Source organism: Ambystoma mexicanum, chromosome 3p, assembly GCF_040938575.1.
Source record: "Ambystoma mexicanum isolate Mex_15411 chromosome 3p, UKY_AmexF1_1, whole genome shotgun sequence".
In the NCBI taxonomy this organism is placed as follows: domain Eukaryota; kingdom Metazoa; phylum Chordata; class Amphibia; order Caudata; family Ambystomatidae; genus Ambystoma; species Ambystoma mexicanum.
The window spans coordinates 589,268,349-589,292,108 of record NC_090925.1 but is presented as its reverse complement, the minus strand read 5'-3'; the positions used below and the strand labels follow the sequence as shown (position 1 = coordinate 589,292,108).

The 23,760-nt window shown below is 45.3% G+C and overlaps 1 protein-coding gene and 1 long non-coding RNA gene across 11 annotated transcripts in view; one reads left to right on the top strand and one right to left on the bottom strand.

The window, feature by feature from the left end:
* Positions 1–23,760, bottom strand: part of PKIG (cAMP-dependent protein kinase inhibitor gamma) — a 1,186,538-nt gene that overhangs the window by 448,743 nt on the left and 714,035 nt on the right. For 3 of the 10 annotated variants that reach the window (XM_069651334.1, XM_069651332.1, XM_069651333.1), the window contains exon 1: positions 20,776–20,979. The exons of 6 other annotated variants lie outside the window; for them this stretch is intronic. The gene's annotated coding sequence lies outside the window, so the exon portion shown is untranslated. Of the gene's footprint in view, positions 1–20,775; positions 20,982–23,760 lie in introns of those variants that run through there. One more of the 10 variants, XM_069651339.1, reaches the window with a different exon arrangement.
* Positions 12,788–23,760, top strand: part of LOC138580640 (uncharacterized) — a 253,264-nt gene continuing 242,291 nt past the window's right edge. Inside the window, exons 1-4 of the long non-coding RNA XR_011304311.1 lie at positions 12,788–13,541; positions 13,942–14,059; positions 14,145–14,234; positions 14,606–14,684. This is a non-coding gene — a long non-coding RNA (uncharacterized lncRNA). The remainder of the gene's footprint in view (positions 13,542–13,941; positions 14,060–14,144; positions 14,235–14,605; positions 14,685–23,760) is intronic.

Sequence of the window (23,760 nt, the reverse complement as noted above, 5' to 3'; positions counted from 1 at the left end):
TTCTTTGTACAGTTCGGCAGTCAGGCCATATGAGCCAGGGGCGCGGCCAACGGACAAAGATTTAATGGCCTCGTTTAGTTCTTCAATAGTCACGGGTTGATCTAAAATGTTTAGCGTCGTTTCAGTGAGTGTTGGGAGATCAAGGGAGTCTAGATATCCAAACGTGTCTTCCCTGGTTTTAACATCGTGATCAGAGTATAAAGCGGAGTAAAAATCAGCAAAAGTGGTGTTGATATCGCATTCTTTATTGACCATGACCCCAGCCGGGTTCTGGATACTAGCGATTGGATTAAGGTGCCGATCTGTTTTAAGCATGTTGGCCAAAAATCTCCCCACCCTATTGCTCTCCCCGTGCCTTCGGGCCTTAGCCGGGCAGCCATGTACAAAACTTCCCTATTGGCTAGTTCATTAAATTCCTTGAGGGAAGCGTGCATCTTAGACAGGGTTTCCTTGTTCAATGTGGCACTGTATTCCGTCTGTAGTGTATCTATTGCGACTTCAGCCACACCCAGTTCCCTCCTCACCGCTCTCAGCATACCTGTAGATTTACCCAGTATAGTACCCCGGACCCAAACCTTGAATGCCTCCCACAGGATAGCATAGGTGCTCACAGAACCCTTGTTCCACTCCAAAAACTCCTCGATTTCAGTATGTAATGCCTCACATATATTGGGGTCCCTAAGGATTGCAGAGGGCATCCTCCACCTTTTAGCCGGAGGTGGGGAGTCACCCAGGCTGATGACCAGTGTTATCGGCAAGTGGTCTGAGAGCGTGCGGGGGTGTATTGCACAGTCATTGATCTCAGCTGAGAGGGACAAACTAATAAGCCAATAATCTATACGGGAGTGGGAGTCATGAACAGATGAGTAGAAAGTGAATTTCTTCTCAAGTGGGTATAACATGCGCCATGCGTCAATTATGTTGGTCTGTTCCATCATCTGTTTAACGGCAAGAGCCGCTTTGGTCGGGGACCTGGGCCACATAGATGAGCGGTCCAAGGAGTGATCGAGGATCATATTGAAATCCCCGCCCCATATTATTTGCGCCTCTATCGATGTGGAGATCATGTCAAGGATTGCGCGATAAAATAGCGGGTCATCAATATTAGGACCATATGTATTAATCAACAGGATTTGCCGTCCCGCAACCTCCCCTCATACTAACACGTATCTACCCAGAGGGTCTATCTTACTAGCAAGATACCTGAAGCACAGCTTGGAGTGTATAAGCGTCAGGACTCCCCTGGATTGTGATGAATATTCTGTGAAGTACCTATGAGGGCCCCACCGTGGAAGGAATTTATTGTTGACACTCCCCATCGCATGCGTCTCCTGTACCAGAAGGATATGGGGATCATGGCGTGTAATGTATGCAGCAATTTGCCTTGCCTTGCCTGGGTTGTTGAGACCCCGAATGTTCCAAGAAGGTAGTCGAATGTTCAACCCACCCTTAGCCTGCGCCATAGCTGCCTATCAAAGGGGGCATTTGCCAAGCATGGCGCCACTGTCTCAAGTTTTGGAAGAGTCTTGCTGAAGGACAGTCCCCTGGTTTTAACTTTAGAACATCCCCAACCATGCCTGGCAGAGCACCAGGACAAACTCTTACCCGCTTTCCCTTCCAACCCCCACCCGCATCATCAACCCCAACCCGATGATGTATCCCATCAACCATAACTTGGGAAGTCTCCTGGGGGGGTGAGCTGAACTCACGTGACCGACCACCATGTGGGGGGGCTCACAGCCCTACAACAATATATGGTGGACAGGGCCACCTCGCCGTCGACGGGTTATCAAACTTATGGTAAGGCAGTGTAGAGCAAGTCCCTTCAGCCAGCACGGTCCACCTGTTCCGGCACCCGCCGGGGCGGCAGGTTACAGTTAGCTTCCTGGTTCCCCGGGGGAAGGGGGATTGAGGCCTCGACATACAACATGGCCTCCGCAGGATTGTCTAAAAAGTGTGCGCGGCCTCCGTGTTGGATGTGCATTTTAGCCGGGAAGACAAGCGCATATGGGATCTGGCGTAGTCTCAGCTGTCTCTTGACCGGTTCGTAGGGTCTTCTCAGTGTCTGCACATGGGTCGAAAAGTCCGGATATATGTGTATCCTGTTTTCTTCGTAATACAGGGATCCTTTTTCTCTGGAAAGCCTCAGGATTGTGTCTCTATCTCTGTAATTCAGAAGTCGGGCAATGATCGTGCGGGGAGGCGCTCCAGGCTTAGGGGGGGGGGCAGGGTGCGATGGGCCCGCTCCACGAGGAAATGTTCGGAGAAAGCATCAGGGCCCAGGAGGGATTTCAGGAGGTTTTCCACATGGAGCCCTTACCAAAGGATTCGGCTACTCCGACCAGGCGGATATTGTTTCTCATGGAGCAAGATTCCAAGTCCTCGCACTTGTTCAGGGTTTTCTGCAGGTCCCCCTTCAACTGGGCAATATCACGGCTATGTTGTGCTATTGAGTCCTCATTAACTCCAATCCTGTTCTCCGCCTCCGTAGTGCGAGCACTTTCCTTATCAACCCTAGCCTTCAAAGAGCTGATCGTGGCCACTATGTCGTCCAGTTTGCTGTTCACCGCCAGGAATCCGCTTTGGACCATTGTTAGTAGTTTGTCCACTCTCACATCCATTGGAGACTCCAGCTGGCTGCCCGGGGGCTCAGCGGGTGTCTCGGCAGGCCCATGCGGCTGGGAGCTGGCAAAGGAGTCCATCGGACCAGTTTTCTTGGAGCACATACTTTTTTTCTCGCTGTGGCCCATGTGTCAACTCTGTTGGGTTGTGTTGCGTCTGCCCACGCTCTGGTGCCCAGTGATAGGTAGTGGTTGGCGATCGTTGGCATTTAGGAGTGTGGCGTACACCACTTACGAGTATATAAGAGAAAGGCACCAGGGCACCCAACTTATGTTATCGCCAGGCCCCAGCGAGTGAACGCAACCGGCCCTCCGCCGTCGACAAGGCCCGACCCAGCGGTCAGTCAAGGATCAATCCGCGGGGCAGTAGCGGCACAGGGGACGGGATGACAATCCCGTCGAAAAGAGCAATGTTCCGTCCAGGCCAGGCGTGCGGTGTATACCCAGGAGAAGGATCGAGGGCCAACAGGATATATCCACCGGCAACTCAGAAAGGCACGGAGCTCGGCCCCTCCGCCTTCCGGCCTGCGCACGAGCCAGCACCCCTGGCGTGATTTCTCCTGGAGCCGTGGGCCGGATACGCCTCCGCCGCGTTCACGGTGCAAGTTTGCAGTCCTATTTCTCAGGATTGAGCCGGCGTTTCTACATGAAAATTGGTGGAGTGATGCTGCAGGCTCTCCACCGCCGAATACAGGTGTTTACTGGCATGCAGGCGGCCCTGAACAGGATTAATTTATAGTAGGTTATGTTACGGGCCGGAGCTCTCCCCTCAGGCGGCCATCTCCGTTGTGCGCAACAGCGCCCCCCCTCAAAGTGCAGTTTTTAATTATGAGTGACTGCTGCATGAATACATACACTTATAGGAATTCCAACTCAATTGTATTGGTGAATAAAAACAAAATTAACAATATTTGCACTACATGTGCGTCATTATTTCATGAAAGTGCTTGATAAATGTGTTAAAGTATAGTCCATTGTAGGATCCGATTCAAAGTTAAATAACTCAAACAAACAGATATCTCTGTTAAGAAGATTCTTAATGCAGGACAAGTTGGTGTGTCCACAAATGTCTTCTTATACTTTGCACAATGTGTTTCGGGCCAAAATATCCCTTCAACAGGCAAGGTATAGCTGTTATTCCTAACTACAAGTAAACAATAATAAGGTTCTGTAAGTAAAGGTACTTGTGTAAGGTACTCCCATAACCTGTGAAGAAGAATGATTCATCTGCAATTTCATGGAGAGGTGACCATCAAGAAACAATCAATTTTCGGCATCAGGTTTGGACTGATAGACTGACTTCCAAAAAGACTTGTTAGTGCTGAAAGAATGCAATAACAGTGGAGGACCTATTTATAAGTAAATTGACATTATATAGTGTGTTCTAGCATGGACTCAGTCGCTAAGGTATATCACTGGGTCCCACGTCTAGACCACTGCTTTATAAAGAGCTAATGTAGAGCTGGGTGAGGTATAGGTAACTTGCACTCACCTTGAAGATCAGGAGGCCGGAATAAATGGATTGTACTTCGTACAGGGCAATACTCTGTGCACCCTTAAAAAAAGGAGGATTCATGTTTTAAAGATGGGACAGCTGGATGACCATGCTGCAAAACAGAACAGCGAGTGTAGAGGTAACGACAGCGACTCACATCCCGTGAAGAGCTGCATATTCAGGTGATATAGGCTTGGTGTGTGGAATACGGTTTTTCTTCATGCAGCAAGCTGGTATATGAAAAACAAAGATTTACTAGGTTGCGTGGTGTATAGGATCCACCGCGTGAATCGGAGCAACTAAGCCCGTCTTTCCGTGTTCAGTGTTAATTGTCGGCATGGCAATGTTCGCGCATGCGTGTGTGACTCTTTTAAAGTCATAGGCGATGAGTGTTGAAATGCTGAGCGCCGTGTTTAGATGGATATAAGGCAGACAGAATTTGTATTAAAGGGATGTGGAAGAGGTGTTATTAGACCAAGACTAACCTCCAGATGATTAAAAGAATATAAATATAACTTGATTTGGGGAACCTCACAGACTTCTATTCATTAGCATGCTTGATTATGAGACCATATCTGCAGTATTGGCACTTAGCCTCTTGGGTGACATAAAAAGACGTGTGATCATAGGTTATTGTTTTACATAATATCGATGTTCATGATACACGAAACAACATGTATAGATGACAGAAATGTGTGGAACATCACATGTTTATATTCATTCACATGACATGATACAAAAAGGACATATCCACAGTGTTACATCAAAGAACCCTTTGAATGTCATATGTAAAAACATGCTGAACATAACATGGATGTGAGCCAGTCATCGAGCAACATTGGGCTCCCAAATTAAGGGGGATTGACTTCTTAACATAATGATCATAGATAGGTTAGATGGGTTAAATCCCAGTCAACATTCATTCCCCTTGGGGACATTGAATCTAGCTGATCAATCCAATAGATCTCTCTTTGTAACAACAATCTCATTACATTCCACCCCTACGTGGTGGGCATACATGTTCAAGGATAATAAATTGTGTTTGAGCAATGATATGTCTCAATCTACTGAAATGCTGTGCCACTGGTGATTTTTCTGATAGTGGTCTAATGTTGGATTTGTGGTGCGACCAGCGCGTTTTAGCTTTTCTTGTGGTCATGCCAAGATAATAAAGGCCACAGGGACATTTTATACCATAGATTACATTTTTGGTGTCACAACTGGAGGTGTGGTTGAGGGTAATGCTGTACCCCTTGTAAGGTGTGTGATGTTACCTTTTATCACGTTATAAACGTTTTTACAATTTTTACATGGTATGGTTCCTTTAAAGTTACGAATTTCGTCCTTTTTGATTTGAGGTCTGCCTTAATAAGGTGATCTCGTATGGATTTCTTTACCTTCTGACTTTTCTGGGAGTACCATATTACATATACCAAATCATTTTTGGCTGTCTGGTTTTTGGGACCCCGAGCTTCTGTTCTTGAAATGTTTTTCACTCTGTGCACATTCTTTTATTGAATCTTGATTGTATCGTCGTTTAAGACATTTTTCTGTGAGCAGATTAGCTTTGTTGGAATAGTATTGATCATCAGAGATGATACGCCTATACCTTAGGAAATGACTAAGAGGAATGCTTTCAGTAGTTCGTTTTGGATGGAAGCTTGTGGCATACAGTAAACTGTTCCTGCCAGTAGGTTCTGTATATATTGTACTTTGTAGTTTACCTGATCTGGTGTATACAAGTACATCTAAATACTCAATGGATTTTAAACTAGATTTACTAGTTAACTTGATTCTTCATGCCAGTGAATCCATGAATGTGAAGAATTCCAATAGTGCTTCCTGTGAGCCATTCCAGATGCCGAAGAGGTCATCGATATATCTATAAAGGCATTTCAGGTGTTTCTTGCATCTCTCGTTGTTGATGATGTGAGTTTCCTCTAAGTATATGTGCTGGCGTAACTGGAGGCCATAGCTGCAGCCATGGACGCGCCTGAGGTCTTTATGAAGTACCTGTCCTCAAACAAAGAAATTATTGCTAAGAACAATCTTAAGCAATTTGAGAATGAATGATTGGTCTGCTTTGCAGACTTCATTTGTGGTAAACCCAGCATGATGTGTGATGTTCATATAGAGGCTAGAAACATCCATCGTAAACAGAATGTCTACGTGTTCCTCAAAGGGTCTCGTGTGTAATTTGTTCAGAAAGTCGTTAGTATCTCTAATGTAAGTCTTGAACGTGTGTGAGTGGTTTGATGGCTTGGACTATATATTAAGCTAGTGGTTACAGTATGCTATTATTCGCTGCAATAATAGGTTATCCTGGAGGATTGAACAAGCTCTTGTGGACTTTAGGGAGGGTGTAAATCACCAGCATGGATGGATATAAATTAGTCAGAAATGCCTTAGTCCGATGTGTGATGTATTCATTAGCCTGAGCTTCATCTAGGACAGATTTAATAATGTCCGTACTTGTTCTGTTAGATTGTTAAAGATTTCCAAGCAGGTGCCTTGGTCCGCAAGTTGACTATCTCCAGTTTATACTTGTCTGTGCGTAATAGAAACAAGGCGCCCCTCTTATCTGCTGGTTTAATAATGGTGTCCGGGTTATTCAAAGCTGGGATAGCACCTGTTCATGGTGTGTAAAATTCGAACGTGATCGTTTCTGAAAGTTGAGTTTCTGGAAGTCTATAAGTACTTGTTATTGAAAAGCATCCAAAAGAGAATTTTTTGTGCATCAGAATGACATCATGCTACGTGGCAATACTGAAAAATGTATCAAAGGTTGGGATTGGTTAAGGGACACATCTAGATATACAATCATATATGGGGCTAGGTTTGTTATAGGCTGTCAGTTAGCAGGTGGCCAATTTAGGACTACCTCTTCATATGCGTAATTTAAGAAAAATCTGTTACACAGTGTTTCATTGTTTTCTAAAGCTATAAGGTCCTTCGTTATATGGACTAATACAATTGGTTTGGCATGCTTTTGCAATGTCTGGAATATTCTTTTCAATTAGCAGCACATAAGCCAAGACCCAGGTGCAAGTAGATAGGACATGAAGCTGCCCTACCACCCAATTAGCCCAACATCTTTCATGGCTTCTGCCATGAAATTCTCTCTGTACTTGGCCTTGCAGAGTATTCTTGTCCTAGGAGAGCAACGGGAGAGAGGGCACTCGCTATCGTATCTGGAACGCCAAGTTCAAGCCCTTTTTTCAGCCTCGACTCACATGACAAGAGACCAAGATTCAACTGCCATGGGTTCCCCCCCCCAGTGCCAAGGCCTTTTTTGGTGATTTCAGTATTCACCATGCAAAGCCTTCTAACATTTTCTCCTTCATTAACCCCTTAAGTGCCAAGGACGAGCCATCTCGTCCTTGGCACTGGGGAGGTAATCCCAAGGACGAGTTACCTCATCCTTGGCACTTAAAGGGTTAAATGTTTTAATAATTAAGACTTGGCATCTTCTGTGTTCTTCCTTGCACCTTATCGTGAGAAGATTCATCCTCCGCACACGTGTTCCTCTACAGCGTAGATAGCTGACCTCGACTTGTCTGTTCTCGACTTCAGGCCAGACAGCCTCCTAACGCAGCTCCAACGACCTGCTATTCTACTGCGATGCAGCCTTTCATTTTCTCGTAATGAATCTTTGGCTAACTTATTTCATGAAACCAATGTCTAGTTTCTGTACAATGGCGGCTCCGCCTGCCTTCCATTCACTACTTATAGCTAGCCCATATTATGACTTGATCTATCTTGCGTTTCAGCGAAGGTACTCTAATTGTACCTCTGATTTCTGCAGCACTTTCTAACGTGTAATCTTCTTCTTTTACACTTTTAAGGTTCACTTGACTTTACTTCGTCATTTCTCCTATAGGATATATACATTGCCTTCATTCAGTATTTCAGGGCTTTGTGCACACTTTCTTATGATGTCATCAGTCAATTTTCTTAGTTCTTTCTCATATTCCTTCAGGGATTTCCTCCTGCAGACTCATCAACTTGAGGGTACATTCGATATGGTTGTCTTAATGAATATCGTCTTCCAAATACTCACTGCGGTATTGGTGCAATAGCTGGTCTTAGACAGGGCACGGTCTCATGTCTCCAATACAGGGAAGGTAGGGGGTAGGATCTCCTGTGGATGTGTACATCTGCTCCTATACAAAAGCTTTGTGCCTTCTTCCTTCTGATACCACTGTTGCAGCTTGCATTTAAGTCACAGTTCCGACTCTCTCCTCTCCTTCCAACTACCTGAGGGGGCCTTTTATGCCTCCCAGGTTTCTTCAGGCTTGGGCTGTTAAGCTCAATTACCAGACTACTGAAACTGTATGCCTCTTCAACCCTCTTCCTCGTCCCAGTGCTTCTGGGTTTCTGGACCTTGTAGTCAATTTTAAAAGTAGATTTATTTCCTTTAAACTCAGTAAAGAGTTGCCTGTTAGAACTGCTAGTGACAGCGGAAGACATTGGATTTAAGACACTTTCTAGATCCTTTTACATTATACTTCTGGGAGTAAAAAGGAGATATTTTGAATGATTCTTCTGTTCTTAAGGTTTGCTCAGATTTAACAGAACTTGTACCCCGGGTCACAGATCTTATATGTGGATCAGGGACATTATAATGGCAGTATGCCATTACCTGTTTTGGCAACCCAGAAAGGTACTTCCTTTCAAAAGGACAAATACTATGTCTCATCCCATTGGATAGCCCTGGGCCCCATCTCCTCCCAGGTGATCTTCCCGCAGTACAAAACCGCCAGGATTAGAATTAGGAAGCGTTTGCCTTTCCCTGGCCACCTGTGAGGAGACCTTAGGCAGGGTTTCAGTGAGGGATCCGTCACAAAAGTGACAATTCAATGTGTCTTGATATTGAATCTTTGAAAAAGGTTGCAGCAAAATTATCAGACATAGAAACCATTAACACTGAAGATTTAAGTCCATGACAAGGGGTCTTACAACATGCAGGAATTGTGGGTGGACATGGTGTGGGCCACAACATACTACTTTAAAAGATGTATAATTGACAAACAACGACAAAGGCTTAAGAATCATATGATTAGCTAATTGGTGCATCAATAGTAGGAATAGTTCTTACAGAGTGGTGCATTTCCCCTTACCAGGGCATTTTACGCTCCAATTTGAGCCCCTCGAGTCCCTTATAAGCCTTATGGGGGGGGAGTATGCAGCATGGGATATACCTGTCTTAATATCAAAGCCGCCGAAGAAAATTTAACTATACTCCCAAAGTTGTTCATATTTTGTATAACTTATAACTAAGAGCATGTAATGAGAGGGTCTTAGAAAACAGTCCAAAGGCCTTACCTATGTATCAGGTCAAAGACACACTCACTATATATTACGCAATGCACGTGAGTATTGATTAATTGATCTATTCCGAGTTTTACAATTATCTGAGTGTGATCACTATGCCCTTACTATGGAATTGTTATATGAAGGGTAGTCCCCTTTAAGAGACATTGATAGTGGAAGAAATACAGTAGTGAGTATCCCAGGTCACTCAAGGAATTCCATCAAGGGTGGGACCACCTAGGCATCAATACAGTTGCACTTGTAATATACAGCAGTATATTGCCCTTCCTTGAAAAAAATAATTCAGAACAATCTTTAGGTATTTAGGCATTTCTAAAATATGTGAATTTATAGTGGCATTTATCCTGTGGTCAACAAGCCCAGTGGCATGGTGAAAAAGACTATTAAACATGCAAGAAGGTTTGAGAAATAGTGTTTTAGGGAAAAGCAAAATTTATTAAAGTGCTTAAACAATGAACATGATGTAAACAGGAGCAAGTTTCCCTTATTAAGATTTGCCTATACAAACCTTACGGCAAGCAAGAAAATGGCATTTGTGGATGGTAAACAGAGTTCCCTTACAGAGGCAGTATAGGAAAATAAATTGCTCCAAATGTTGGAAGCTGATCACGACAGGGACCATGGAAATTAGGAATACTACATAATGTAGTATAAAAAATGTATAGAGTCATGGGTTGAGCATTTTAATACACTGTATATAGAAACAAGGTCGTACTTGCATTTGAATAGTACCGGATTGCTGCTGGATGCTTAAGATTCTACCCAATTGTTAAAACGTTCAATGGAGGAGGTACGTGCCATGATTAGTACCCAAAAAAGTCCTAAGGCCTCAGGACCTGACAGAATTCCCAGTGATATATTCAAGGCTGAACTGGATATTTAAGTTCCCTTTCTCTTTCTTCTAATTAAAGCAATTTCTGTTTCATCTGTTGTCCCGGTATCTTTGGCCATATCAGAAATGTTGCCTTTATACAAAAAGTGTCTTCTCATGGGTCCCATGAAAATGACTTACCAATATCGGTGCTCGATGGCGCAGTTAAACTTTATGCAAGGTGTAAGGGTGCAGAAGGAGGAGACTGACACACAGGTGGCATGGTTTTTGGCATAAACTTTTATTACACCAAAATAAAGCGAAAACCTACCTCTCGCTAACTCTACGAGGGATTTGAACTACTAATGGTCCTGTCAGAATTTCCAAGCAACCGAAATGTCCATAAATCCTACCTCTATATCCCTTACACTTACAGGTAAACTAATAAAGTAACATGTTCTTGGTCGAGAAGAATGGCTCTCTTCTGGACAGCAAAGCAAAGTTCCAAAAGGGTTTTGAAACCTGAGGGAATGATATCCTTCGCCAGGGTGCAGGTCCTTTTTCAAGCACAAAACTAAGTTCCCGTTTATAACTTTGAAAAGCAGTAGAGTTTTCAGTTCAAACTTAAAAGATAAAGTTCCACCTCAAAACATCAGCATCCGTTATTTCCCATAGTTATTTCTTCACTATTGGGTTCCGGGAGAATGTCTCCCTTCTCCAGGTATCTTGACACAAAGCCAGGGGAAATGTCCCCCTTCCGCTGCACTCCCTCAGACTTGATTTGCAGTTCACAACACCAGAGGGAATGCCTCCCTTCCCCTGGCTTTTCTCACTTTAACTTCAGACACACAGTTCTTCACTTCTCTTCTTTGATGGGGGTTTACTTGGTATCTTCCCTTTATCAAGCATTACGACGAAGAAGAGGACTCCTGCTGTGTGCAGACCCTGGTTTCTCTTGCGGTTTGATTCAGCCTACTTGGTTCATTCTCCTGCCAAGTGGGACCACTAGGACGACGTCTTACTTCCTGGTCTGGGTCCTCGACACGTGGCCTGGTTCTCTAATTTTTATGTTCTGCTCCCTTGGCTCGCTCTCCCACCAAGTACAGATACGAGGGAGATGCCCCGCCTTTCTGTGGGGGTCCCTGAACCCTGTTTCTCTACTCCTTTCTGGCAGACCTGGTTCACTATCCTGCTAAGTACTGCGACTATGAAGATTACTGATGCTGATCTTCGCTATTGAGTGTGGGTCCCAGACCAGTCTTTCTTGGTTTCTTTCTTGGGTGTTCAGGAAATTAGCTTTGTTTCCAAGGGTTTCCCTTCTCTCTTTGATTGGCTGGGTCAGGGTATCCCACTGCTCCCCTTCTGCCCCTACCAACGGTCCCAGCTACCCCTGTGCCTTTAGGGTCTTTCCCGACCTCAATTTCGGGCTTCTGCACTGTTCGCCTTCTTTGGCGTGCTGTGGCAAAGTTTGGTCCCTGACAGTAAGCACGTCTCCACTGTAACTTGGCTTCACCTGCATAGGCTGCTGCTTCTCCCTCTGGCCAGATGGTCCTTCCACATTCGAACAAGTGGGAGCACCACCATAGACCCGGTAAACCCTGGTTCTGCAGCCCCTTCTGTTCGCCGACAGCTTGAGCGTTCCCCACGCCCACGGTTCCCCCAGGGAAAGCTTCTCTCCCTTTCTGGTTTTCCCACTTCTATGCATTGGCCGTGGCCAATAGAAATTCTAGACCTACTATGAATGGCCCTCACCGTGAACTACTTAGTGTTTGACAACACTTTAAGTGTGCAATGGTGATGGGTGCCGCTTTTGTGTCCACCCTGGCGATATATGGCCTGGTTTGAGGAGCATTTTATTTATAACACCAACCCATTGAAACGTAACATCAGAAAATGGCATCGATTCATAGACTATGATTTTCATATGGAGGGGCCACAGGAAGTTATTAGACTTTCATACACAGATCAACAAACGGAACACCAACATAGAGTACACCATGACTCGGGACTCTGAGGCTTCACCATTCTACATCAACAAGGCAAATTGGTGTGCAGCCTATATAAAATGGCAGCCAACCGTAATACACTGCTACACTATAGCAGCTTCCACCCGCAACTACCCAAAGACAATTTGCCATATGACCAATACCTTTGCCTTAGGTGCAATTGTACCAACTTGGAAGACTTGCCTCTATGCAGGTTACCTGGATCATAGACTTAAAGCCAGGGGCTATCTTAGCAAAACAATATCCTACCAAAACAATTTCTAGATCACGCAAAAGGGACCGGTTCACACAGCGTGAGGTACTACTGCAACCCAAAGAGCAACACAGCACGGAAAAAGAAAAAATGACGGGAATCATTACATTTTGCCCAGACACTGCTAAATTTTGTGGGTGGATCAAGACATTCTGGCCACTACTTCGCCTAGTTCTACCTAAGGAACCACTCCCACGTATGGCACTCAGGTGATCTAAAAAAATGTATAATTTTTTTTTTTTTTTTTTTTTTTTTTTTTTTTTTTAAGTGTTCCTTACTCATTCCCAATTCCAAAGAGTACCCATGAAAAGAATGGTCTGGAATCGGAGACGTTGTGGGCTGCTACCCTTGTAGCGCATGTAAAGTATGTAGGTTTAGCAAAAAATGAAAATCATTTGAAATTTAGTGCAAGATGTGGCAATTGAAACACTTTGCCAATTGCAAAACATCAAATGCAATTTACTGCGTGGAATGCCCTTGTGGCAAACGGTACATTGAACAAACCAATAGACCAGTCCATAAAATAACCAAGCACAGATTCCCGCATTAGGCCCATTTCAATGAACATCGGCACACACCCGATGATTTTATCTGGTGGGTGGTGGATGTGGCACCATTAGGAGCTAATTTAAGTAGCCCTCTGGCACACAAGGAACTGTGGTGGATCTATAAAATATGATCACATCACAGGTCTCAACAAAGACATGACATTTCGTTGAATATTAAGGCAGAACATAGCGGTAACTAATTCTGAATAGTTATAAAACACTCTATGTGACAGGACAATGCTTGCATATTCATAGCTTTCTTCCTTGCCCCCACACAAACCAAGGTCTAATATCCCCGTGGTTAAGTACGGCCATGCGATGCGTCTCTTTCACGTGACTCCTGTCACGGGTAGAGACCCATTCAGTGGATCGGCTTTCCATCCACAATGCAGCGCGGTGACTATGCTTTGCTTCGCGAGCCGGCTGTTTAAATTCATTACAGCTGCCCTTTTTGCCCACGTATCGACTACCAAGTAAGTTCGTGGAGTCGTGGGACAGCCCCAGGGCATTTAATTGTTTACATAATGCGCAGCCCGGCAGGTCGTATATGCCAGCATTTTGAGGGCTTCACTATTGCCGCCAGACTCGATACAGTATCTTATTAGTTCACATGCCTCATGGAGCTCCGCTCTGAGGCTTACAGTCTCCGTGGTATGTTTGGCGGTGATGGCACTTTTGTGCCACACTGCTTCATTAAGTCAGCATACAGATACATGTTTGCTTGTTTTTTAAGTCCACAACATGGGCACTCGCCTTTTGCTGCAGGAGTGCTCTCGCATCTCTTATGCTTCAATTGTTCATGGCTACAGTACTAGGTTTTCTGCCTCAATTCTGCAGACATGGTTTGAGTTAATATTACTACTTGCTCAACAGCTTACCTGGCATTTCTCTGCTGACACGACCTCATTTGCTGCATCTACCACCTAGGAGGCAACCCCATCATATTGACTACCGTAGGGTGCTACTGAGAACAGCTCTCCTTCATTTGCAGGTAACAATTTGTTCTTTCACATTAGGCCCCCCCTTGTTTAATGCAGTACTCCCTTTGGTCTCATTTGTAAAAAACTGTCTTTCAGTTCTTGAATAGCTGCAGTCTCTTGCGGGGTCAGACTTCAGCGTACAGACCCTTCCCTTTCATCGTGTATGCGATTGGCTTATCATACGAGGTCAGTTTGGCTTACTACTAATTAGCTTGCTTTCCTTGGGCTCTATTCAGTGTCCTTTTTAGCCATACTATTTCTCCTGGTGCTTGTGGCTTTCCCTTTTTTGGCCCTCTCATGGCGTCTCTAATTTTTGCTCTTTTGCACACTCCACGGGGAAGGTTTCTCTGCGTCTGGGTTTTCTAAATATACCTCTGCTATTGGGGACGTGTCTTTGACTCTGTCCGACTTCCCCAACACCAAATTATTTCACTTTTACTTTACTGGTCTGTAACAGGCGGCACATGGTGGTTACACAATACATTTTTAATTGTTGGGTTTGGTCTTTGAGATGGGGCACTGCCACATATTTATGCAGTAATGCTCTTCTCTTGCAGTTTTTTCGCCCTATATCTTCTGATGAAGACGTTGTGCAATATACATTCTACGTCGAAACCAGTTGAGTTTCTTCCCCAGGTATGTGATCTATACAACATCTTTCTTCTCAGATCCACCCTTGTGATAGATTGTTTTAATTATTTCTATTGTATGTTATTCAACTTCTAAATATTAAAATAATCAGACGGGATGCAGGGATTGTGTACCTCACTCCCGATTGTTAAACAATTGTGTAATTTTTAGCTATTGTTTGGATGAATGTCACTATGAATGATGAATGGTTTGAATGCTGCACTATGATTGGTTTTAATGATGGACTCATTTTAGCCATGTGTTATGTTTACCCATGTTGTCGTGTCATGTAATATAATGTTCTCTAAAGTATTGCGTCATTAATTTACTATTTTGTAAATTTTTTGTATCATGATAAATAAACATTTGATACATTTTTTTAAGCAACTCAGTTTTGCTCTCTGGACATTTTTTCCAGACTTGTGTTGTCTAATATGCCCAGTGCCTGGCTACTTAGGCTATTGCTCTTCATGGTATAAAATAGCCATCACGGCTAGAGCATGCAACAGACATGCCAGCAACAACGCCTAGTCAATCTTGCAATTTTGAAACTTAGTAATAGGCGAGTACGTATTTCTCAATTGCATTGCTCAATGTTCCTAAGGCCCTCAACTTGCCGACAAAATGGACCCTGGTGGTGAGGTCATTTCGAAGTGCGGAGCTGGATGTCCTGTTTTTGCAGGAAACATGGCTGAAGGAGGGGGACGAGAGGTCCCTCCGGGGAAGCGCAATTGGGCATGTTCACTGGGCCTCCAACACCAGTAAGAAGGGAGGAGTAGGCACAGCCTTACATAAACAACTCCATATGATGCAGGTCTCCGCACTAATGGGGGGTAGACGCCTTGTTCAATGCCAGTTTGAAGGGACCCGGTTGAAGTTTGCCTCAGTCTATGTTCCCAACCAGGGTCAGAAGGCCTTTTACACAGAGGCACTGGATGAGATACTTACCGTACGAGGTGGACTGATAGTATCAGGGGGGAGACTTTAATTCTGTGGCCTGACGCACAGTGGGACAGACAACAGACGGGAAGGGCACATGGACCGGACAGGATGGTCAATGAAGATACATTTGGGAGAGCCCTTGAAAATAGGGGACTCGACGTCTGGAGAGAAACGCATCCTGGCCAGAGGAGGTATACCTTCTATTCAAGGCCTATATGCGCCTGGATTATCTCCTTTTGGGTCAGGAGCATGCCTCCACGGTACGCACCTGCGAGATTCACTGAGTCGGGTGGTCAGACCATGATATGGTGGAAATGGTGTTGGACATTGTTGGGATGAACAAAGGGGACTCTCAATGGAGATGTATTGGACTCTCTCTGGCGGCACTCACTTCATTCTGCAATTTTGTACCACAGTGGAGGAATATTTTCAATTCAATGACAGCAGAGATGTGGACACTATCACAGTAAGAGGCGAAGAAAGCAACCTGGAGGGGCTTTCTGATTAGTGAAGGGGCACTAAGAAAAAGGTAATGTAGATTGGTGGCAGAGAGGCTCCGTAGGGAGATTTTGGAATTGAGAGAGAGTATGCATAGCAAGGGGTGATATGAGGAAGCCAATATTGCGGCAGAAGACCGTGGAGCTGACAGCGGAAGGAGTCAGGGACACAATCAAGAAGTTACTTTTTCTCAAACAGAAGTTTTATGAGAAGGGAGACATGGCCGACTACCTGCTGGCAGCGAGACTGAGGGAGAAAAAGACGGTTCGATGGGGTCAGGGACAGAAGGGGGCAGCTGTAGACAACGCCAGAAAGGATTGCGGAGTGCTTTGTGCAGTACTACCAAGCACTTTAAGATAGGAGAGGCAGAATATAAACTAGACATGTATGCAGATGACATGCCCCTCTACCTGGCAAACCCAATGATTTTGATTCCTGCTGTTCTACAGGTGCTGCTGGAATATGGATGGGTTGCAGGCCTGAAAGTTAACATGGACAAATTGGTACTCTTTCATATAGTAGAGAGGGAGGGGGTTATAGAGGTAAACCTCTGGAGTTTGGGAATCCCCATTGACGAAGAGGAGATTAGGTACTTAGGAATAAACTTGACTAGGGACACCAAAGGTCTACCAGGCCAATTTACCCGTTGTTCCTGAACACCCTCTTTGGGGACCTGGACAGATAGTCCGACATGACCCCATCATGGTTTGGACACCTTAATGCGGTTACAATGGCACTGCTACCGAAGTTACTCTATCTGTACCAGATGCCTCCAATTGGAGCATTTTATAGAGTTTAAACATCAAATTCATTGGTTCCTAGGGCAGGGGCAGAAACCAAGAGTAGTGTATACGACCCTGATACAGTCCATGGGGGTGGGGACTCTGTGATATGTATAACTATTACAGGGCGGTGCAGTTCCGGGCACTAGTGCCGCATCTGAGAGGAGATGCAGAAGAACAGTGGGTAGGGATTGAGAACAACCTGAAGAGACTGTTATCAGTGGGTGAGTGGCTATGGGCCCCACGAACAGCAATACCCTGCAAGGTGCTGCAGCATAAACTATTGGGACCCCTTTGGAGGCTATGGTGGGCGAATACAGATTTGAAGGGCATCACCACTCGTAGTCACCAGTGAGCCATACATGGGCTACCCTCATGAGGGATGACATCCAGGAACTGCTGCGGTTCCAAAAGTGGTTCGAAGCGGGGCTAGAAAGAGTTGGGCATGTGGTTAAGGGCGACACCTTTATATCCTTGACGACAGTAAGGGCTGCATCCGGAGAAGCTTGCCGTCTTTCACCAGATACAATTAAAAGGGGGTTTTGTTGCCCACAAAATATAAAGAGGGCATGCAGAGACCTGACGGCGACAGAATCTATTCTCAGTAATGTAACATCGTCCAAGGGACTGATCTCAAGTGTATATATAGGGTGCTGCAGGCAATAAAGGGAGTAGGGACTGAAGCACCAAAGAGGAGGGAGAGAGACCTAGGGAGGGAATTTGATGCACAACAGTGGGGGGGCCACTGCAAGAACGCACAAAGGACATTTATAGCCTGCCAATAGAAAGCACACAACCTGAAACTCCTGTATAGATAGCAATATGCCCTGATCGTCTTTCAAAAACGTAGGACGGGGTGGATCCATCATGCTTGAGGGGATGTGGTACGAGGGCAGACTATTGGCACATGTGGTGGACCTGTCTGAAAGTGCACCAATTCTGAAGGGGGCGGTGGGATGGGTCGAGGAGATACATAGAGCCAGGGACCCTTTGCTGGTATTATTTGGAATTAAGGAGGGGGAAGAGGGCTGGTCGTGACTCCCACACATAGTACACTTTTTGCTCTTGGTGGCCAAGGTGTGCATGGTAATCAGGTGGAAATGCCCAGAATTACTGAGTGAAACAATGTAGACCCTAAAACATACCTACGGACATTTTCCAGATGGAGAATCTCACTGGAGCCTTACATGACGGCACCCTGGAAACGGAATGGGCTCACTTCGGAGCAACCAGAATCCCCGGAGGCATATTTCTTATTAACTAGCAGCACCTGAACAGACTGTCTCCATGATGAATGCAAAAGACATGAAAGCGCTTGGAGGAGAAGATCAACTGGACAGTGGAAGGTACACCAAGCAGGCAAGGGAATAAACTGCAGCCTGGAATAAACTGCAGCCTCCATTTTAAGAATGGAATATAAATATTGACAAACATTTCATTAAACCTTCGGTCGTTATTGATTTGCTACATGCAGCAGATCAGTGATGGCCTATGACGGTATGCTGCTTCCAAGTGGTGTGATGGGAAACTTGTTTCACCACATTATTCCCGGTGCGCCCATTCACAGTCAGCGCCCATGCTGCTGGTATCCCTGTGCCTTCCCTCAAATGTGTTCTATAAATAAAGCATGGCACAACTCTCTTCACAATCAGTCAAATGTTTATTTCAAATACCTCCCATGATCTATCATGCAGTGTGAGCAACAGTGCACAGAAGGCATTTTAAAAACTGGGTAACAACATTCTCAGTGTGGACTAGCAGGCCTACAATCCTTCCACTACTAAACCGTGCAGCCAACGGTGAAATAGCTATCTTGGGGAGAGTTAATCACAGTCAGTGTCAATTGAGTCCATCCCAAAGAAAAACAGGATTTCAGTTGGCCGACTAAGAAACGACTCTGAAAATGTGCTTTGCTTCTTGGCATTGAAATTCCATAAAACTGGCATTTCTGTGAGACCTCTGCTGTACACGAAATCTAAAGGCAGATAGGCAGAACAACAAAAAAACATTTTTTTGTGCCACCCTTAGTTTCTGGAAGCAACACATTCATGCCGTGCATATACCAAGTGTTCCACCAACCATTTACACCAGTGGTGCACAAGGACATTATTTATGACCCTCCAAGTCACATGAATTTAACGATGAAATGTTGTCTGGCCTAAAGTCGGTCACTAAGTCTGTCTCATCAGGTGTGCTAAGCCTGGATAGTGTCGTTTTTGTATTTGCATCACGGTATGTGCAGTTTTAAAAGTGCTCGGTATAAATGTCTTGCAGTAAAAAAGTAATAAATAAAAATGAAACCTTAAACAAGTTTTTTTAACTCAAATTCGTGAACTGATGCCCTTAGCACACGCACATTTGCACTGATAGTCCTGCCCACTGTATGGGACTTCTGTGGTATACTCCTCCCTCCAGCTAAACAAATTGTGCACCGCTATCAACATAAATGATGCTGCCACTATCGCTTTGCAGACTAAGCACACCCACCCCTAGTTTCTCCTTTAGAGAACATCACAAAATGCTGACTTTTTATACACTCATAAAAAGGCCTGGCTGCGTTCCCTCAAGTGGATTTTTTGTAAATAGCCAGAGGAGCAGGATGTATGGGTAACATGTGTTTAAAGGCCTCTGTCACAAGCCTGTCACAAGCCTGCGATTTCTCTACAGCTCGTCCGTGATAGGAATGTGAAGTTCAAGTGACAATGGCTTGTTTCTCATGAAATGATAAACTAAAAGAATCTGTACTAGCTCGAATAGATGGAAGAGCTCGAAAGGGCGCTCATCTTCCTCGCAGTGTTGCAGGGGCCCAATTATGGCAATGAAGGCATTGTTGGTGATAAAGGCAAGCACAAATACCGTTCTGCTGAATTACTATTCTACTAGACAGTAATCAACCACTTGTAATTCTTTACCAAAAATGCTGAATTCTATGGGGTCAAATGTCACGTGGTGTTATTTCATGGCCTAAACTATTACACACAGGCTCCAAACACTAGATCTCAAATTGGCATTGTCCAAATAAGTCACGTTTCAGGCTGCAATTGACATAGCCTTCTAATTGGCTCTGCACCTTTGTGCCAATAGGTTAAACCAACACCCCGTCTCCATTGCGGATCTTTGGGGAAGTAAACAGCAGAGGCCAGTTACTACATAGATGGTCAAGGGTCTAATAACTAGTTATGTTGAAGGCGTTGTTGTCTTTATCAATGTAAACACCTCTTAGGGTGGAGTGGGCTGGGCTTACAACAATTTCCTATGTAATTCGGGGAGAACAAATATGCCCGTATGCACTAGTTTATCCAAGAAAATCCACGTGGTGTATTTTTCTAATCAAAGCCCGACATTTACAGTACTATAGATTATTTCCCCTAAAATACCTCAGCTCTCCTAGAAGCAAGAACACAACAATGGAAGCAAGAACACAATTTCTCCAAGAATTTCATTTAGATAGTGAAGAGCTGGGTTAATAGCGGCTCTGGCACCTACTAGTAGAGGGAGTAATATGGTGTGAAGCACTATAGGAACACGCACTAATTATTTCATGGCAGAGGACAACCCGGACATGCTCACTAGGGATACACTATGGTTTTAATTTTAAAAGGGCAGCTTTCAATATTGTCACTCAGAGTGTATACTTGAAATAGGCATCAACTGAAGAAAACAATGCACACAAAAATAACAGCAGACACGAACACAAAATAGGCGTATTGCCACATTTACAATCGTCTACATTGTTGGAAGGTTGAATCAATTTGTTCAGCGTCAGGGGGAATCAATGTGTTCAGCGTCAAATATCTGCCGAAGGAAAGCAGTCGTAGTTCTCCCACAGTCTACTTTCTAGACGCCCTTTAAAAAGATTTTGAAAGTGTACTTACAGAATCGGGGTTTTCCTAAATGTTTCCGGACAATGTCACGGTGCAGAGACGCCCTTCAGGGTGCTGGGAAATAAACCAGGGGGGGCGGCATGTCTGCAGCGGGCCGTGAGCAGCTTAGCTGAGTGCCTTGCTCCGAGCTTCACTTACAATGCTCCCCCTCGCCAGGCAACTTTCAGGGATTGCATTCGGGGCACTTCTAGGTTCTAGTGGGCGTTTCCCACCGTGCTCATCAAACTGTAACCCAACGCTCGAGCCGGTGATGTCACTTGGCTTCCAGGGCGCACTGCCCACAGGAGGGATCCGTTTCCTTTCCACAATAAGCCCCGTTTGGTATCGCATTGTAATTCCACCCGGCGCAGACATATTCGGAGCACCACACATCCTTCCTTCAATTTTAATAAGCATACTCAGCGCGACAATACGTTTTTTAGGACTATAGTTTGTGAGTAACAAAGGGTCTGGCACCTGTTCGGCGGTGCCTCCTCCTGCAGACGGCTGTGCTGTTTGACAGGATTTGCATTGGGTTCCACGTACTTTTCATATGTCAGCCGCGTTTATTTACGCTTGGCATGCTGGATTGTTCAGCAGGCCAACCGTGATCCGGAAGGTTAAAGCCGGACAAAATAGAGTAAGTTGTACGGGCTGGCTCATGGGCACACGGGCCAGCCAGATCATTGCTGGGGGCCACCCTGCACGGAAGGAAGCAGCTGAGGTCACACAACTGAGGACAGTGCTGCCGTGGTCACACGGACTCGACCAGTTGCAGGGATCGGATCATCCCGATTGCCGTGATCACACAGACTTACTTGGGTGCAGAGGGGCACTAGACTTATCAGCGTGGCTGTGGCCACACACCTAGACAGAGGCCTGAGGCACCCAGGGCACACATACTGATCTGGGGGCTAGATCAGTGGTGGCTGCAGTACTGTGGTCACACCGCGTCAACCTGCAGGCCAAGGTAGCTGGTCTGTGATCACACATCAGCCTGCAGGCCCATTAATGAGACACAGAACTGCTATTCATGGAAAATGCGCTGATCTAGCGTGCTGGCTGAGGCTCCTTTTATTGACACACTTTCTTGGCTGGTTCCTCCCTCTGGAATGACCTCCCTGCCCCCTCAGACTTAAGCTGGATCTTCTTAAGTTCCGGAAACTTCTCAAGATGTTCCTTTTCTCCTCTTCCTTCCCTCTCCTGTGCTAACTCTCCCACTGTGACTGTGACTGAGGCGAGGTCCCTTCAGAGTCATACAGGGGCCAGACCACCCCCCTGCAAGTCCCCCCCCCAGCATCCCTTGCCAGCACTTGCCTTTGGGCTCCCTTTCTGGTCATCCTGGTCCCCCCCCCCCCCTGTTCCACCTGGCACTTCCCGCCTTGGGCTGCCCAGCAATTGCCCGCCCTCACCCTTGTTGGCACCCCACTCCTGCACTTCTCCCTCTACCCGCTACCCACTGCACTTACCACCTCGTCATGCACTTGCACGGTAGGATTGTCACAAGGCCAAAACAACCGTTTTTGTTCTACTTTTGTGATTCCCATGTTCCCCCCTCACTACCCCATATTGTCTTATGGCGCGTGGAAACACTTGTTTATTGGCGCCATACAAATGTCCAATAAGTAAATAAATAAAGGGGACAACACCACAATGGCCACACATTAAAATGTGAGAGTAGCTTGACCTCGTGTGTTTTAATAAATACACGGGTAATAATAAAACCTAAACGGACACTCTAAAATGGCCCACACTCCTTGCACAACGCGCAGCTCCACAAATACACACTTTATAATAAATAGCCTGGTAAAACTCCATCTCCTCAGCAGTAAGGTAGGAGGTTAGCAAATGTTCTCGTCATGTGTTCATAGATGCCAAGATTCTTTAGCATCTAGGAGGGAGATTTAGTCAAGGAAAACGGGAGAAATGAATTTTCCCATAGGCTTGCATTGGGGTTAGAATTATTTTAGGCAGCAGAAAGGCAAAAATAGCATATCCCTCTGCTGGAGACTACTGCGGGTTTAGTCTTAAAACCAGTGCGACCTGCATCCAGGAACAGCCACTTATGCCAGTGAATGGTGGTGCTTCTGCAGTGCATTGTAGCCTGGCTTGTGACATTGATATGGTTAGCAACTTTTGAGATTTGCTTCTTATGAGCAGTGTGTTCACAGACATTATCGAGAAATGTGCTGAGGTGGAAATGAAAGCGGTCATCACACGTGCTACTGTGCAGGGAAGGGAAGTGGGATTGGAGGCAATAGCATCCAGGCTGTCTCGGCTGTGGCTCTGTGGGCTAGAACTGCGATATGTAAAAAGGAAATATTGAAAAAGAAAAACCTTCCGAATCCAGCCTGTCTGGAAGTTACAGAGCCATGCAAGAACTGTGTGCGGTCAGTCTAGTAAGAAGCAAGGAGAGCAGCTACCTCGCGAGACTCCAGCGCGTATGGGCGTAAAGAAAAAACTGTGCGCGAGGCACTCCTAGAGCAGAGCAGTGACAGCACTCCGGTGCTCCTCCTAACCAGGACTTAAGTGTCCCATATACTATAATATTAATGCCACGCTTCAAAAGACATAGAAGAGAAATTCGTGGCATTGAAGGAACTGCCGTTTGTCAATAGTTCTGTGCACCTGAAGAATAAACAGGTTACCAGACCACACTGTGTAAAGCCTCATGCATTATACAACACACTGCTCATCTTCTATGTTTATGGGGGAGGCACTGGTGTTAATGTTTTTAATTAGTTTTGCGTATGTGCCTGGGTTGCTTCCACACATGGGCCACCACAGTGAGTGAGAGGAGAAGTTCTGAAGAGGAAGGGGCATGTTCATACCCCCCAGAGGCAATGTACACATTTACATGACAGACTATGACCCTGGGCAGTATTGTTGGCAGCACCACAGCCCATACACCAATGGTCTGTATCTATCCTCAGTAGCCTATCACAATCAGTTGTTTCTGAGGAAGTAAGCATCCATCATACCTTATTGGAGATTGTT